Below are 16,986 nucleotides of genomic sequence, written 5' to 3' on the forward strand. Positions count from 1 at the left end.
TTGACCTATAAATATTGTTTTTTTTTAGAATCCTCAATATATAAATACAATCGTACGCTCATAAAGGCACAATCCCCTAGGAATGAGAGCTCTCTGTACTTCTGTTCAGTCGGGAGACGAGACAAGAACAAACACATTCTTGTACACTTTGATCGAACAAAGGAAGAGTTGTTTTACCATTTGGGAATTACTTTTACGGATCCATCAAAAACCTCTCTCGAGTTAAACCTGTTTTTTTTTTTTTTTTTTTTTTTTTTTTTACTAGAATGGTAAGAAAAACAAACTGCCCCATGTAATTTATTGGACAGTTGATATTAGACTATATTGAATACGTTAGCTTGCAACAGTTGCAGCTAACGTAAGAACATTTCATAAATAGCATAAATGTAGAAATAGAGTAAGGCCTCACTCAATAATTGTTACTGGTTTTATATTGTATGTAAATTTATTTATTTAATATTACGATCCGTTTTAGCGTATCTTAATAATACTTTTAGTTTTTTTTTTTATTTTTTATACATACGATCAGGATTATAACTGATGATTCTGTAGATTATTGAAACTACAGTATTCTGAGTATGGCATTGACAATCACTTCAAGTATCTTATCTTGTTAAATTTAAAAAGTGCTTTATACCACTATTTTTTTTACTAAATAATTCCGTGTAATTAGAATGTTTTTCTAATATATTATAACCCAAATATGGTATCAAGTCGGAAGTAAAAGAAAGTGTGAATATAATAAATCATTTGTTTTCATATGTTCATATTGGCGAAAGGAACATGGGGTATTTCATTATATAACCAAAATGTATTCTGACTAAAAGTATTCACGTTCTAAAAAGAAACCATACATTAGAAGAAGTAAATTTACGTATTTCAAATGTAAAAAACAGTCGAGATATTTATTTTTGTATACATTTCCATCGAGACAAATATCAAATTGGGACATGACCTTCTACACGACTTCATCGTGTTCTTTGAACCGCGTTACATAAGCGAATGAGATAGAACACTGTGTAAAGGTTATGTGTCAACCCTTTAATTTTACACAACTCAACTAGAGCATTTTTATTGGTTGAAAACACCAAGTACGCGTTTGTCTTTGGATCACCTGAAACAAACTAAACAATGTAAGAGCCTGGACCGTACTCAGTTAGCTTGTCTGTAATTTCTCCCAAGTAGTCACCAGTCGGTATCCGGTATAATTTTTGTTTGTAAAATAAAGAAGTGAAATTATAGCTTATTGTGTAATACTTCTGTCTTGTGGTGTTTTTTAGGCACAATCTCCATAGCAAAACAATAACATCGCAGTACGAGCAAAGCTTCGTGTCATGTAAATCCAACCACAGAGAATATCACATTTAAAAAACAAATCCCTTAAAAGATTTTCAAACCAAATTATTAGATACTGTACATTTAACATAGTTGCTGTCTTTCTATTATTTTGTTTTTGAAACAAATTTCACAAGTCTAGTATAAAATATTACTAATCACAGTTAGTTAGTAATTGGTTGTTTTCCAACTTATTCATTATTTGTATTTTAAAATGTCTTTAAGTGCTTAATGTTTTGCAAAACTAAGTCATATATTCCTAAAAAAAAAAAATAATAAAAAAAACATTATTTAACCTTACCAACCTATACAGCCTGTAAATCTCCCATTTAAAACGTTGAGCCCTAACTTACCTTTAATATTTAATAGTTTACAGACTGTCATTTCAAACCAAATATTAGCGTTTACTAAAACACCTTTTTATTTAGAAATAATTACTTCAAAAGTTTTAATGTTTGCTTTCATTGGACAGTTATAAAAAATATAAATTGAATGTCAAATCCAACAATGTGATCTCCTTTTTCTACAATTAGTCTACAGAAAGAGATTACATTACAACAATTAACCCTGTTAATACTCGTGATAGGCCAGTAAAATTAGTTAAAAAATTGGCTGTGCCTGGAAATAACTCTCGGAAAGCTGGAAATGGTTTTAATCCTTTTGTTTTGTATGTAAGTAAAAGGATTTGAAGTTTGTCCCATTTTTCCAGGTGAGCTTCTGACCTGGGACCACAAAAACCTTGAAATTTAGGGTTATTTTCTAGTTTTTACTAAAACGTCAAAGAACCGTCCAGCCTACAGAAAAACACATGGTAAAGGAGTTGTAGAGCATAAAATTCCGCATCCATTGAGTATATGGTGATGAATGTCGAACCAATATTAAGCTATTTATAGTAATTTGAATAAAGTTATTTTATTAAAAAGGATTGAAAATTGCATATTTAACATTATATTTCTTCTACAAGATGGATTCCAAGTACATTATTATCTACAAAGTAATTAAAACGAATTACAAATACCCTCACCGCAGCAAACCTGCAGACTAAATGATTTTCCATTTACCTGGCTGGATTTATACTAAAATATTTCCCTAAAGATTTGTCAGATTTATTTCCTATTTAATTAACATTAATTTTAGTGAGTCCTTGGGTTTGCTGCTACAGGGAAGATATTGAGATTTGTTTTTTATTGCAATGTAGATAGCTTAGTCTATATAAATAAAATTAGAGTTTTGTCTGTACATTGCTTAGAATAATGAACTTTTTGGTTATTTTTACATTTCATAGGTCAGAGAAACCGAATCAAACCTTATCTCAATTTCTGTCTGTCTGTCTGTCTGTCTGTCTGTCTGTCTATCTGTCATTCTCTTGGTAACGCTAAAATACGCACTTTATTACAACTACTCCTCAATAACTATAGCACTGTCCCGCCTGAAACTTATTTTCCAAATACTATACATATATGAGATGGTTTTAGACGTATTTCATCGAATATGAGACAGTTAGATATTTAACAGTAAACCCTTGAAAATCAAGTTTTTGTCGATTTTTGACGTGGAATTTCTGGAAGCCCATGTTAACCTTATGAGAAATGAAATTATTGAATCTTAACAGCTGTTTCAATTAAACAAGTTGGTTCTGTTCTGTGATGTTCAATAGCATTAAAGTTACAAGGATTACCAACAGGGTGCAGCACTAGCACTATTATTTCTTTTACATTTATGACAACAGCTAATTTGCAACCTGGAGGCGAGTGAGCGTAGCGAACGAGCTAACCTGAAGGCAAGTGAGCGTAGCGAACGAGCTAACCTGAAGGAAAGTGAGCGCAGCGAACGAGCTCCAACATACAGGTGAGTGAGCGTAGCGAACGAACTTCAACCAGGACGTGATTGAGCCATGCAAACGAGATCAGATAGTAAAAATAAAAGTAAGCCTACCGTTATAGGATCGACCGGCAGACACAGAGGTAATTTAACCTTTTATTGATTGTCATACCGATCCGGAACAACAAAAAACAACATAAAATGAAGCTATGTATAATAGTTTGGCCAGCATATCTTAAAATATGCAAACCAACTGCTGTTCGTTATATAAGAAGGTTTCAACTGAATATTATAAGATCCCCGTGCGTAGAACGGGTACACAGCTAGTATTAAATAAACCAAATTTCCAAATGTTGTTTAAATATTTCCATAAACATGCAAACTTCAAAAGTTTATTTATTCTCCATAAGAATAACATGGGAATTTAAATTTACAATTTTTTAAATTATCCCCGTAACCGTTGGGCATACAACAACGCTTCAATATACAAATAAATTATTTATTTGTTTAAGCTCTACAAAATGCCAATCACAGCTCTGGAACAGAGAACTTTAAAAAACATGCATCGTACATTTGACTCCGTTCTTCCGATAAGTGCAACCACTTTTACACCCTTTTGCACACTTACATGAGAGTTAAGAAGATCTGGTGGTGCAGTTTCAACATTTTTTGGGATTTAGAAGTATCCCATGCTTAAATGACTTCCAGCCCCAATCAGTAAGCAATTTCAGCCACCAAATGCACGTAGAAACAGGATATTGCTTTTAAAGGTCGAAGAATATTTGAATTTCACTTGGGAATTAAACGTATTGCTGGACTTCTCTTTCCCCGGGTTTCAAGAGGTGAAGAGGTATATATATAGTGGCTGATTTGGGAACAAATTCAGTCAAGAGCACACGGAGGTCAATATCTTCCCCCACGATTGTAACACGTTCTGACTGCTGAACTAGTTAGATGGCTTGCATGACGATAGTATTATCTGCATCCTCGGCAGCTTGCTAGACAGTTTTCTTGCTTCAATCTTTGAGTATTCATGGTTATGAGATTGCGTTTATTTCCTTCATTTGCAAGAAAGTGTTCTTATGCAAGGTGAGGGACATTGTTTCATCAAACTTGACACTGGCTGCAATGTATTTACTCCTTCGGCGGAATCCTATGAAGAAACCAATGAAGACTCAATTTAACCACGTGGAAGGTAAAGCCTACTGATTGGGGCTGGAAGTTATCTAAGCATGGGGTACTTCCAAAACCAACAAATGTTGAAGCTGCACTACCAGATCCTCTTAACACTATCTTATGTAAGTGTGCGAAAGATTGTAAAAGTGGTTGCACTTGTAGGAAGTACAGAGTCAAATATACAACACTTTAAAGGCGTTTATTGCACCAACCCACCAGGGAAAGAAAAACCAAAAATAAGCTATGAGCACGCACAGAGGAGGAGGAAGTTAGATCTGCAATTCATGATTCACGACAAAAGAGACAACAAAAATTGATCAGTTTTTTGTAATTCGTATTAATTACTTTGTAAATAATAATGTACTTGGAATCCATTTTCTAGAAGTAATATGAATGTAGAATTTTGGTTAAATATCCAACTATCCGATTTTGATGAAATTGGGTACAAACGTGTTAACCTACATTTATTCTAATGAGTTCACGAATCATCATAATCGTACTATGGGAGCGGGGGCTTATGGGGGGTTTTATGGGGTAAAAATTGATTTTCCCCTTTTTTGACCCCAAAAGCACAAAATTTCATAATTTCTCTCCAAACTATTTTGTAGAGCTTAAACAAATAAACCATTTATTAATATATTGAAGCGTTGTTGTATGCCCAACGGTTACAGGGATAAATTAAAAAACTGTAAATTTAAATTCCCATGTTATTCTTATGGAGAATAAATAAAATGTTGTAGTTTGCATGTTTATGGATGTATTCAAACCAAATTTGAAAAATTTTGTTTATTTAATACTAAGCTATCGACATTGAAATGAAAAACACATCTCAATATCTTCCCTGTAGCAGTAAACCTAAGTAGTCACTAAAATTAATGTTAATTAAACAAGAAAAAAATCTGACAATTTTTAGGGAATATTTTAGTATAAATCCAACCAGGTAAATGGAAAATCACTTAGTCTGCAGGTTTGCTGCGGCGAGGGTATTTGTAATTCGTATTAATTACTTTGTAAATAATAATGTACTTGGAATCCATTTTCTAGAAGAAATATAAATTTTAAATATGCAGTTTTCAATAATTTCTTAATAAAATAACTTTATTTAAATTACTGTAAATAGCTTAATATTGGTTCGATATTCATCACCATATACTCAATGGATGCAGAATTTTATGCTCTACAATTCCTTTATTATGTGTTTTTCTGTAGGCTGGATGGTTTTTTAACGTTTTAGTAAAAACTAAAAACTAACCCTAAATTTCAAGGTGTTTGTGGTCCCAGGTCAGAAGCTCACCTGGAAAAATGGGACAAACATCAAATCCTTTTACTTCTATATAAAACAAAAGGATTAAAACGATTTCCAGCTTTCCGAGAATTATTTCCAGGCAAAAACCAATTTTTACTGGCCTATGATGTGCATCTTAATATACTTGAAGATCATTGTACTCCTAAGTGATTGCACTGTTAAAAGAGTTTGAAATTACTCTCTGCACTTGAATGAGGTCTTGTTAAAACTTAAGCTCATTTTGATATGTTTTAAAAGTGTATAACGTGATTAATTACGACCTTCAAGAAGGAGATTTAATTATTTATATTCAGATAATTAACTCTTTTTCTACATGAACATTTTTATTCACTATTGAACTATTTCATATCAAAACATGTATTGTTAACAAGCTACATTGGAAACAATTCCGTGCAATGAAACTAACAATGAAAGTTATTTTACACGATTGAAAAGTTAAATTCTAACTCATGAACGATAACCTATGTTACTACTCATTCAACCTAAAAGGTACTATTACAATTTTTCATTCGACACATTTTTTTGAACTTTTAAAAAAACCTAAATTTTTCGAATATATCCTTTAAACAACTAAATTCAACTTTTAATTTAAATTGATAGGCATACATACCGAAGCAGTAACAGATGTTGTGCATGTTTTATTATTTGTTACTCTGCAATGCTAAATTATTGTCCTGCAGCAGGTATGTCAGCTCACTGATACATAAAGTCAATATGGTATATATCTCCCCCCAGGGTTTGCGTTTGATTGAATTCAGGGGCTCGGATCGACTCGTTTATGTACCAGGTTTTATTTTACTACTATAAATTACATATTTTTGATACTATTCATAAACCTTTGCGATAAGTACCGTCCCAAGTTATAGCATAAATACTAAAATGCACTTTACCATCAAGTGGTTCGTAAAGGCGATAAATTTAGAAAATGTATACAAGTAACTATGTCTAAGCATTAATTGGGTCTAAATCCCCCCAAAGACTCGCTCTTCTACATAAAATGTACTTTACAACGTCTAAACACATTTAACACCAAGTGAGCAGGGCTGTTCTTTTACGGGTGAAATGCAAAGGAAAGAAATACTATGTTTAGAGATCTCTTTGTGAGACTGTCACCTAGAGATGACAACGAGACGTGGTTCTGGGACGTGTTGTGGTGAAACAAAACATCACTCTGTGTGTGAGAAACCAACGTGTTCCTGACATGACACTGTTTTGTTTTCACTTTACTTCATAACTCATAACCCTTTTTAGAATTGCAGCTTTTAGACAGTTATCCTTACAAATTTGTTAATTTTACCTAGATAAGTGAGCCATTAGTTTGTGGTTCAAGCTCATTTCTGAACACCGGATAACAATATGGAATCGATCTTTACGTTGGTGGGTGGTGAATCATAAATCGTTTAGTGTGCCATGTGTTCATCAATTCAATACTTAATACAATTTTTACTACAATACTAATCACTTTTAGTGTTATTTCCAAACAGTAAAACACACATTAACTCTGAAAACATTAGACATTATTTAGATAATTAACAACAACTAAAATATAAATATACATGAAACACGCATCACCTTTTAAAAAATGATAAGTCTACTCGCAACATACAAAGGTGACGGAACCATCATAAATTACTACTAAACTATTTTGACTTTTAATTTTAACAAAATATGTCAGCGTGTTATCACGTAGTTCATAAATTTAGTTTTTGGTCATCTCTGGAGAAGGAAAGTTTGAGATTTCCCAGCCCAAATTTCACTCTGAAAGTTTCTTGTTAGATGAACTCGGTTTGACTTGAGGAAAAGAAATCTTAAACCCGATAACGTACGAGACTCGTACTGCATATCTTTAGTGTCTTACATATAAGCATTTTATGCCGTATGATTTTATGATTTAGTGTCTAATATACATTAAAATATCTAAATTGAGGAGTTTGATTTACCAAAAAAGGACTAACTTTAGGTGTGTACTCGTTTTAAATAGTCTCTAAATATAGAACTCAATTTTACGTAGTTTCTTGCTAAATATGAAAAAAATTAGTTCAGTAAGAAAGTTTGATTTAAAAAATTTATTTACACATGTAAAATACCTGATATTTGGAATAAATTTACAAAATCTTGTATAGGTACGCATAAACAATTATGATCATTTTAAGCTTATACGATATACTTTATTTTTATGATGTTTGACAGTTCAATGTTTACTTCAATGGCTGTTAATGTTTGTGTACAATGAGGATGGAACGCAACTTATCTGAATTATTCCATGGCTTTATTTATTTTTGATCCACTTACTTAGGCTACTTACTGTAAGTAAGTTAACTCTAGTTATCTACAGTAAAATTTATCAAATTAATTTGATTTTTAAAATAAACACAATCAGTTTGTTTCGAAAACCTGCATAAAATAAATTGTAGGTGATTTGATTTCAGATAATTTTTGTATTATTTTTAAATGGTTTACAATTGTTTGTATCCAATTTTACATCCCTAGTATATTAACAATATTCTGTAATACTTACCATTTTGTGTTTACGGAATTTCATTGTAAGTTATGTTTATGTCCTTATAATCTTGGAGTGTTTTCTTTTTTTAAATATATTTATTATTCATTTAACTTTGCATAAAATTAATAAAATCAAACAGTGTTCATAACGAATATTACTTATCCTCTGGTAAAACAACCAAAAAGAAAAAGCGCAAGCCAAAAAAGATTTTTGAAAAAAATTAATCATGAACAACTTTTTTAAGTAACCGGAAGTGTAACACGCATTATTCCTAAGAGAAAAACGTGAAATCGCCTAAGTTTAGTACCGTTTAATAAATAAGTATATTCGCTAGTATTTTGGCAATAAGTATAAAAAATGAGCTATACTTCTTGTACAACATCCCCCTTTAACTGTTTCTGTATACCTTTGAAAAACTGGGAATATAAATTATTAAACATGACCATTACATTCACATATACATTTTCGTAGTCATCCATTCATTCACATTCTTCCATACTTTCTCAGTTTATTAAAATATAAATTTAATCTATTTCATTTATACTAACGTACTTTCGTCGCTTTCCTCGTACAGTCTAAAATAAGAAATCCAATAAAACCAGAATGATCGCAATCCAATATAGTTATCAAAAAGCTTCACATTCTTTGCCCACATACCTTAGATGATGTTTTTTTTTTTTTATATTTCTACCGGGTTTCAAATGTTACTACCTCAATGATGTGTACAATGGATAGCATTATTGTATGCTCCTGTGTCAATAAATATTTAAGTGTTATCCTGGACAAATTTCTAATTAATTTTAACATTGATTCAGGATGAAAACCCGTTATACTATAGTGTATCAAAACGGTATAAATATGCTGTAAAACTGTTTATGAGTTATTCCTTTTAATGTTGTCTCAAAATACAATATAAAATAGAATCAACCTGCTTTATTTAGTCATAAGTGTGAGCAAAATAATTTTAATTGCATGCCAAAGTATGATAGATTTATCACGTTATAACAAAATTAGATAGTCTGCCTGACATTCTTATCATCTTAGATTAAACTCAATTTGGAACGTACAGTAATGAAATAAACACCGTAAAAGGTTTACTAAGAAAAGTACCTATTAAATTCAATTTAATAAAATATATCTAATGATATATTAGATATATATATATTAGATATATTATTGACTATTCGTCTTTTGGTTTGTTTGGTCAATACAAATATATTTTAATTAGGTTATGCTATTTTAGACATCCTAAAAACAGGGAAGGTAATTTGTTGAACGTACTGTTCCATTGTTGTCGTTTAAAGATTATTTACATCAGATAATACATTGGCTATCTTAAATTAATATGGTTGTTTAAATTGTATGGTTGTTAATATGGTTGTTTGCTCTAGTGCAGTTAGCATGTTTACTAAACAGTTGAAAGTTCAGCTGCATGGATAAACAACAACAATATGGTAATAAAAGCAGTGTCCAGCAAGCTACAACACTGTTGAAGCGGGTTTGTTAGCTCTTGGACATGTTTATTGAGCATGTTAGCGTTGTTTTGGTCAAACAGTGATCCCTGGCACTGAGCCGAGGGGGACAATAGAGACGCTTGAACAATTATTTTTTGAGAAAGAGACTATTAGGTTAGCTGTATTATATGAACGTATTTGTTACCTAATTTATATTACAGATAAGCCTCAAGAGATATAGCTTTCGAAAACATCAGTTTTTTATATGTTTATTAATTTTTTAGATTAAATTGAATTCGTAAAAAATTAGAAATTCATATTTAGTATTCCAGAATATTATATTTCAAAAACTTACCAAGATAAATTATTGTTGTGCAATATTTATTATAATTAAGTATTGTATACACCCAGAAATATGTTTGTTTTGTTCAATGGATATAATAAATAAATAATTTTCTTTGATCGGATTTAATAAATTAAAAAGCATAATTATGAGGTCAAGTTTGTGTACAACTAAACGTAGTTGGATAGAACTGGCAATAAAGGTTACTTAAAAGGTAGAATATTCGTTTCTAAATATTTTATTATGGTTCTAATAATGTCCATAATATTTATATTGGCAATCATTATACCATGTGAAAAATGTCTTAAAGGACTATAGAGACTTTTTTACCAAATAATAATATACTTTTCTATAAATATTAAGAATACACTCTAATTTTTTCACCTAGTAAAATAAACAATTAGGCACATTAACATATTACGAACAATTATACCATGATAAACCCTCAACTTGGTATATACTTCGACAAAGTTAAAAACAAACACCTGCCAATCGGTACGGTTAAAACAAATAGACGTTATTACGTAAAAACATTCATCTTAAAGTTTTTCAAATGTTTGAAACGAAATACAGGCTTGATACACGTGCACTGCTGTAATTGTAAAACTTTATAATGAATGTTTTTTGTGTTGTAATGTATCGTGTTTTACAGCAACCTGATGATTGGATTTTGATACCGGAACACCAAAAGCATACTGTTACGAAGAATTCAGCTTTCGCTGAAGGTATAAGTATTTTGTTCTCTCATACCATCTAAGAATTTACAAAATGGAAAAAATGCCAAATCTAAAATTTATCAAGTCCATTTTTGAGGGATTGTTTTGTATATTGGTGTTTCAACGATCTATAGAGTAATCGACATCAAAATATAGTAACTCAGGCAGTTTAACTTTTTTTATACACCTATATTAAGTGGTGATTAATCACTGTTTTGTTCACTGGTGGTAAATCTTTTTTTGTATCCAACCCAATGCTGACAAATCTTCTTTAGAATAAAACCCATGATCACCTGATCTGACTCCATTACTATTCCTACCTTTCGGAGTTGACGAATATCCGTGTCTATTACCTACTGTAGTTGTTAACTATGAGCTGATTAATAGTTTGTTTATGTTCACATTTTACAGTGGGTGATCGTGTGTTTGTCAAGCCGCCAAACCCATCCTGTACTTCAAGATGGAAGGAAGGAATGGTCACTGGACAGTTTTCACCAATGAGTGTTGAAGTCGATGGCAGGCCTCATCACATAGCAGATGTGCGAAAAGCTGCTGAAAGTAAAAGTTAAAGTGGAAGTTTTGTCGGCACCTCGAGAGGGCGTGTGGTAGCTGTGAACTATCAGCTGATTAATAGTTTGGTTTATCTTTACGTTTTGGATATTTTTGTCATTGTGAATAATAATTGCTAGAGTTTGGTTTTAAGTGGAGAAAAGGGTGTTTGCTATTTTTCAGGTTTTTGATGTATAAAATATATAGCTGTAGAAAGCACTGAAAAGTTTATTTTCCTACACCTCCCACAATTAACACTCACTTTAGAAACAGCTATGATATAGCTATTCCAACAATTATTCATTAGATAGTTTGAAAGAACTCAGCTATCGGCATCAATGGTACTACATATTAAGAAACATTTCAATGAGACTTCGTAGCATGTTGTGAAAAATATATTTAGTTTGCTAAACTTTTTAAATAAAATGTAATTTTTTATTTACTGTATTTTAACAACACCCAATTTGCATTGTACCAACACAAAGGGAGTTTAACAAATAATAGTTGTCAAAACAGATAGTTAGTTACATGAATGAAAAATGGCTAGTCTCCTAATTAGTCATCATGATCGTAGTATAGTATTAGATTACTTATTAATTATTTGATATGTACAGTATGGCTTATCTTGTCATTGTTTATTTTATCACGATAATGGTATTGGATTACTTATTAATTAGTTGATATTTATAGTAATCATCAAATCCCTATCAAGTTAAACAAAGCATCAGCTGTGGCAAATACATCTTTGAAGCTCGTGATTATGTCTAACTAGGTGTACAATGCAGTTGTCTGCTTGCAATATTGAGCGGAACTAGCACAATTAATCCTGCAATAAGCTTGATGTTCTACTTGCAGTATCCTAAGTCAATGGTTCATTTGATTCACGTAAATGGAGTGCCTATTTGCTGTATCCAAAATCAATGGTATATCTGGTTCACGTGAATGGAATTTCTACTAAGTAGTATCCAAACTCAATGGTAGGCCTATATTTAGTTCACATAATGGAATGGCTATTTGGAGTATTTAAAGTAAATGTTGCATTAGCCTAATTCCGGTGACCCTAACTATTGGTTATTCATTTTGCAGTAAATATTGCTGAAAGATATTACTCCAATTGTTCTCCCTATTTCTTCTTTACAGGATTTGTAATTAGCTATTTTAAATGATTCGTTGCCATCGGTTGTGACTCTTGTTTACCTTTATCTCGCAAATAATGTCATAGTGACCAAAAAACCCATAAGGCCCATGTTAAATTCCTAAAAGTTTAAATTTACCTAGGGAAAAGTCCTGTGGTCCGATTTGTACCATTTCAGATTTATAACTTACCATGGTAGGTTAATATCACTGTGCTAAATTTTGTGCAGATCGCATCAGCCGTTCAGGAGAGGAGTATTTATAAAAGAAAAGCAGGAGTGTTGTAGTTTAAGAAGTTCGCTTCGCTGCGCTCAATTAAGCAATACGGATTTGTTTGATTCAATGATACTCGACGTGGCTACTAGACATTTGAATTCTTTTGCATTATAATGTATTGCAGTTGTTTAAAAGTTAATACCGCAATGAAATATAGAATAATACTAATAGTGCCAGGACCTATCTATTTAAATTGCTGTCTCTTACGAATTCTACTTTTTTCATGCTAAGAAACTGGCTGTCATCTTATTACCATGCAAAACATTAAAACCCCTTGGCTACTATAACTACTGGTGGTAAAATAAAATCGTACACTGTTAAATGACTCTTTAAAATATTCCTTAAGCTTATATTGCTCACTTATTTTGTTTATATATATATAAACAAAAGTCTAAGTACAAATTTTGCTTTTAACGCAGAAACATCACTAAAATCATGTCACTGATCTGTAAGGCAGAGACTATAACACGGAAGTGATGATTGCACATTAATTATGTATCACTATTCTACAGAGGCTATGTTGCTTGTAAGCGAGATACTAATTATTGTTACATTATGTATTAACGTGAGGTTTATAGCCAAGACCAATTAAAACACACATTTAGTCGGTTAGTTAAAAAGTAGTCAAACCGATGTAATAATAGTAAACAATTTATTTTACCAAGTTCTGTAACCATTTCAAAACATGGTTATAAGGCTTTTAACACTACATTCATTTACTTCAATAAAAGGTTATTTTACTAACCTTTACCCAAAAAAGGATATTATTTTTACTAACTTTAAGCTAAAACACATCTCTCTGAGCATTTCATTGGGGAAACCATCTTATCAGAATGCATTATTCATATTTCTCGACCTGTGCGTTGTATCTCATTCTCTATAAACATTACTTTCAGCTCTTATTTTGACATCCATATTTCTTATAGAAAATAAATATTTTTTTGTAAAAATACAGAAAATGTATTACCAATAGATTTGTTTTTCAAGTAGATAGATTTGTATAGATATAGATATAGATATCTAGATATCTAGATATCTATATCTAGATAAATAGATTTGTTTTTAGAGTTATTTTATCAAAATAACTCTATGTCCAACACCATTACCGTACTCGTTTCTAAACACAATGATATTTTTTTTTCTACTTATAATGTACATAATACATATTTGTTACAAGTATTTACTGTAACTTTTTATGCCATATTGGTAATATTTCAAAGAAGGGATGTTTTAATTTAAATACATAACAGGAGCTCAGAAACCAACAAAAATATTTTAAAAAGTCCACAAGATATAAGTTCATAAAATTATAAACAAATCTATTAGTTTGGCCCTACTTTAATCATAGTTAACTTGATCGATAAATAAGGCCAAATGTAAAAAATGTTTTATTACTTTTATAGTAGGATTAAAATAAACGAAATAAAAGGCATTACATAAAATTAAATAAAAAAAGATTTTATTATTATAAAATCACATCAGAGATGTACAAAATCACTACCCCCGGTCACTAAAGATTGCAAGGCTTTTCCGGAGCGATGTAAATGTTTACTTGAAATACTGCACTTATATCTACCGATCTTTTTATTAGCAAACCTCTCTTTGGTTTTTCTTAACATAGTTTAAATTGAAAAAAATATTAAAAGACTTCTATAAAATTTCCGAAAGATATTAATTTGAATACATTTAATATTTTTATTGAAATATAATCTAAATACGAATGAATGCGATAATTTATAGGACTAACGACATAAAACCCTTTGGATCTTACAAGTTCTTAATCAAACTATGATTTTAAGCTTCAGAAGTATAACGAAGCCTGTATTTTATGTATGTATTCTCCTCGTTGGCAACGCTAAGGAATAGAGAGTAAGGAAGAAACAGTTGAGTTGAGCTGAAGTGAAGTGAAAAGGATAAATGGAAAGGAAAACTGTAGATTTAACTGTCTTTATGAGGATGCATCTAAATTTACAGTTAGTTTTAAAAATGAATATTAACTGAAGAACTTTCTGTTGTACAAATTCATAAAGAAATTATACTCTACGTTCACACACATTTTTAATAACGCAGACAAGAATAGAATAGTCCTTACAATCATAATCGATAATATTCGAGGTGGAATTTAAGGCTACTTCACATACTGGTTAGAAACTAGCAAAATATCACATCACCATAGCACACTGTACCAGTTGGCATTTTTATTAACAACTGTTCTCTTGTCTTTCACGTAAAAACCTGGCAAATAAGGGAAATGATGCGTTACTAACAGACATATAAACGTACAAAGCAATAGACACTGATGAGTTAGGAATCTATTCGTATCTATTTAAATCAAATTTAATGCCATCTAATTTAATTATTATACCATACTTACTCATTCTGAGTTGAATATTCCGTTATAAATAACATTATAAAGGGTGTTGATAAAAACACTTGACAACTTTACCACCCTCTCCCATCCTCTTTCCATGTCACATAAAAGTGATTTCAAACACCACGTGAAAGAGAAGCTAAAAGAGTTTTAATCAGTAGCAGTTTTATCAGCTGATTGTTTTATATTGTTGCTTTGTAATCAATAACAATTAATTGATGAGTCTCGTAAGAATCGTAGTGGATACTCGTATTAAGACTCTTATTAATTGGTCTCCTAAGTCACCTGATATTACCCCTTGATTTTTTTTTTTTTTTGTGTAGGGCTCCATTAAGGAACACGTCTATGACAGTAAAGTAAGCACCGAAGAACAATTTAGAGAAAGAATCAGGGGAGTATTTGCTAGAATAAATTGTTTCATTTAAGGTAGTGTTTGATCAAAACTGGAATTTAGACATGACTATTTGCGTGCTAAAAATGGCAAACACATTAATTATAGGTAAACTCCTTATTATGTAACAAAACTTAAAATGATTTCCTACACTTTCATTTTCATTTTATAGCTTTAAGTTGAAAATGGAGGTTTTATGGTTCTTTGAAGTTGTTAGGTATTTTATAAACGTCCAGTATATTTACTAAGTCCCAAAGGTGCCTCTATATGGTGTTGACAAGACTGTACAGCAAATAAATCGAAATCCCAAAGATTATTTCCACAACAAGTTTAGTACACTACACATGCACAATACTAAGTATTTATATGACAACTTTATAACAATGTGTTTTTTTATATGTGTTTAAGTAATTATATCATAAACCAATATTTAAGACCCGGTCAGCAATTTGTAATTAACAGTATCTTTACATAAACTTCGGTTGTACTGTCTTAAGGATGTGAGTATATACTCACCCCCTGACACCTAAACTATAAATGGTTAAGAGATTCTCTCCAACTTGAACTGGGCAACAAATGGCATAAAGATATAAAAGATCTTGTCGGCAGCTTAATGACGCTTAAACCAAACGAACTTTCTGTCCTTTCATTTTCAGTAAGCATTTTAACTGAAAGACCTTTGGAAATGACACATTTATTTTTATATAATGAATGTGATTCTGAAATATTTATTTTTTCAAGTAATCCTACTTTGATGGTCTTGCATTTTTACTGACATGAAGGACATTATCTTAAAATTTTAAAGACATATTTTTACCTGTTTACAAAAATTCGAAAATAAATATTTTCCCAAAAAGAATCGAAACCTCAAGAGAACTAGATACACTGTAAATAAATGCTTGTTAAGCTATAACTAGGTATGTACAACGTATTGTTTCAAAATGCACTTAATTAAAAGCAAATAAATGGCTATGTCTAACTCATAATTAATAACCATATACTGTACTAGTATATAACTAATTATTAAAGTGAAATTATATGTCTGGTAGTTTTATGTAAATTATTGCAAATTATTATTGTATGTAACAAATTTTATTAAGTTTTTCCTAGGTTTAAAATAGGATACAAAATAACATAGGAATCAACCAATAGACCCAACTAAAAAATATACATCGATATACACAATTAGCATGTTATTGGGCTGTGATAGGAAAATTAATTCATGATCCCCTTAGTAAAAAATAAATTGTATCAAAATTTTGCCTGGGTGCAAACATAAGCTCATTTTGAGTAGGCAGGTCATTTTGAGGGCAGCACAAAAATACGATAAATCTCATGTCTTAATATTCGTGTTCAGTTAAATGTTCATTTGATTAAGGATTTGTTACCTAGTAATTTGTTTGTAAAAGTAATATGTTCATAAGAATATCCACCCTAAGAAAATGTATTAGGTGAATGGGAGATATAGCCACATCAATGTTAAACACCCGGGGCTGCAGGTTTTGCATGTAAGTTATCTCTTTCACTGTGTGATGGAGGTCCATAACATGTCACGCCACACAATAAGTCTAGGCTCAATATCTGCTTTGCCTCACAAATAACGAAATATAC

General features: G+C 31.0%; 1 protein-coding gene across 2 annotated transcripts in view; it reads right to left on the minus strand.

Moving 5' to 3' along the window:
- LOC128993579 (KH domain-containing, RNA-binding, signal transduction-associated protein 2-like) overlaps positions 1–16,986 on the minus strand; it is a 251,622-nt gene that overhangs the window by 136,482 nt on the left and 98,154 nt on the right. The gene's annotated exons all lie outside the window — the stretch shown is intronic.

The sequence above is a fragment of the Macrosteles quadrilineatus genome, unplaced genomic scaffold (genome assembly GCF_028750875.1).
Source record: "Macrosteles quadrilineatus isolate MER2022 unplaced genomic scaffold, UCM_ALF_1.0 Scaffold_4__1_contigs__length_99947679, whole genome shotgun sequence".
Lineage (NCBI taxonomy): Eukaryota > Metazoa > Arthropoda > Insecta > Hemiptera > Cicadellidae > Macrosteles > Macrosteles quadrilineatus.